At 34.8% G+C, this 2,519-nt stretch overlaps 1 non-coding gene across 1 annotated transcript; it reads left to right on the forward strand.

Moving 5' to 3' along the window:
- Positions 1-216: 216 nt before the first annotated feature.
- LOC112708578 (small nucleolar RNA R71) lies at positions 217-324 on the forward strand. Its single transcript, XR_003156430.1, has one exon. It is a non-coding gene; the product is annotated as a small nucleolar RNA R71 (small nucleolar RNA).
- The last annotated feature ends 2,195 nt before the right edge of the window (positions 325-2,519 follow it).

Below are 2,519 nucleotides of genomic sequence, written 5' to 3' on the forward strand. Positions count from 1 at the left end.
AATCTCAAGAACTCCTTTCTTCTGATTTGTCCCATTGTTCACAGGATTCCTTTCAGAAGTGTACATGAATTGGTTATTTGCAACTATTTCAATGAGTTCTTGAGCTTTTGCAGGCGTCTTCTTCAGATGAAGAGATCCTCCAGTAGAGCTGTCCAATGACATCTTGGACAGTTCAGACAGACCATTATAAAAGATACATATGATGCTCCATTCAGAAAGCATGTCAGAGGGACACTTTCTGATCAATTATTTGTATCTTTCCCAAGCTTCATAGAGGGATTCACCTTCCTTCTGTCTGAAGGTTTGGACTTCCACTCTAAGCTTACTCAATTTTTGAGGTGGAAAGAACTTTGCCGAGAAGGCATTGACTAGCTTTTCCCAAGAGTTCAGGCTTTCTTTTATGTTGTGAGTCTAACCATATCCTAGCTCTATCTCTTACAGCAAAAGGGAATAGCATAAGTCTGTAAACCTCAGGGTCAACCCCATTAGTCTTGACAGTGTCACAGATTTGCAAGAACTCAGCTAAAAACTGATGAGGATCTTCCAATAGAAGTCCATGGAACTTGCAATTCTGTTACATTAGAGAAACTAATTGAGGCTTAAGCTCAAAGTTGTTTGCTTCAATGGCAGGGATAGAGATGCTTCTCCCATAGAAGTCGGGAGTAGGTGCAGTAAAGTCACCCAGCACCTTCCTTGCATTGTTGGCGTTGTTGTTGTTTTCGGCTGCCATGTCTTCTTCTTTGAAGATTTTTGTTAGGTCCTCTACAGAGAGTTGTGCTTTAGCTTCTCTTAGCTTTCGCTTCAAGGTCCTTTCAGGTTCAGGGTCAGCCTCAACAAGATGCTTTTGTCTTTGCTCCTGCTCATATGAAAGAAAAGAGAACAAGAAGGTATGGAATCCTCTATGTCACAGTATAGAGATTCCTTAAGGTGTCAGAGGAAAAGAAAAATAGAAGGAAGAGGTAGAAGAATTCGAACTTATCAAGAAAGATAGAGTTCAAATTGTGCATTGAGGAGGAGTGTTAGTCTATAAATAGAAGGATGTGGGAAGAGGGGAAGAAATTTTCGAAAATTAAAGTGAATTAATAAAAAAAATTTTGAAAAATAGTAACTGATTTTCGAAAACTAAGATTGGGAAAGAAATTAAGTGATTTTTTATAAAGATTTTGAAATTAAAAATAAAAAAGATATGACAGTCTTAAAAAGATATGATTAAGAAGATATGATTTGAAAAAGAATTTAAAAAGATTTGATTTTGAAAATTAATGACTTGGCTAACAAGAAATTTAAAAGATATGATTCAGACATTAAACCTTTCTCAACAGAAAAGGCAACATACTTGAAATGTTGAATCAAATCATTAATTGTTAGCAAGTATTTTTGAAAATGGAAAGAAATTAATTTTGAAAATATATGATTGAAAAGATATGATTTGAAAAAGATTTGATTTTGAAAAATTATGAAAACTTGAAAAAAAATTTGAATTAAAAACAAAATCTTCCCTCTTGTGCCATCCTGGCGTTAAACGCCCAGAATGGTATCCATTATGGCGTTTAACGCCCAAAATGCTACCCTTTTGGGTGTTAAACGCCCAGCCAGGTACCCTGGCTGGCGTTTAAACGCCTGTTTTCCTTCCTTTCTGGGCGTTTTGAACGCTCAGCTTTTTCTGTGTAATTCCTCTGCTATATGTTCTGAATCTTCAATTCTCTGTATTATTGACTTGAAAAGACACAAATAAAAAATTTTTGAATTTTTAATGATGAGGAATAATCAAAATGCAACTAAAATCAAATAAACAATGCATGTGAGACACCAAACTTAGAAGTTTGTATGCTACTGACACTAACAAACTGAGAATGCATATGAGAAACAACAAAACACTCAAGACAAGAGAATTTAAAGATTAGAGCAAGGAAATCATCAAGAACAACTTGAAGATCAATGAATAACATAATGCATGTAATTTTCGAAAATTAGAAGAATAAAGACATGCAATTGACACCAAACCTAAAATTAGACACTAGACTCAAACAAGAAACAAAAAAAAATATTTTTGATTTTAAGATTTTATAAATTTTTTTTGAAAATTCAATGAAAAAGAAAATAAGGATATCAAAATTCTTAATGAGAATTCCAGGAATCATGCAATGTTAGTCTAAAGCTTTAGTCTAAAAAAATTAGACATGGCTAGCCAAGCTTCAGCAGGATATTACATTCAAGAGCTAAATTGATGAGAATCAATCAGCTTTGGTGATGATAAGAACATCACCTTGAAACACTAAAATTCATTCTTAAGAACTCTGAAGAAAAATACCTAAGCTAAGCAACAAGATGAACCGTCAATTGTCCAAACTCAAACAATCCCCGGCAACGGCGCCAAAAACTTGGTGCACGAAATTGTGATCGTCAATGGCGCCATCAACATGGTACGCTCAATTGCAATCTCAACTCTTTATCATAACTTCGCACAACTAACCAGCAAGTGCACTGGGTCGTCCAAGTAATAAACCTTACGCGAGTAA

Source organism: Arachis hypogaea, chromosome 8 (assembly GCF_003086295.3).
Source record: "Arachis hypogaea cultivar Tifrunner chromosome 8, arahy.Tifrunner.gnm2.J5K5, whole genome shotgun sequence".
NCBI classification, from domain to species: Eukaryota; Viridiplantae; Streptophyta; class Magnoliopsida; order Fabales; family Fabaceae; genus Arachis; species Arachis hypogaea.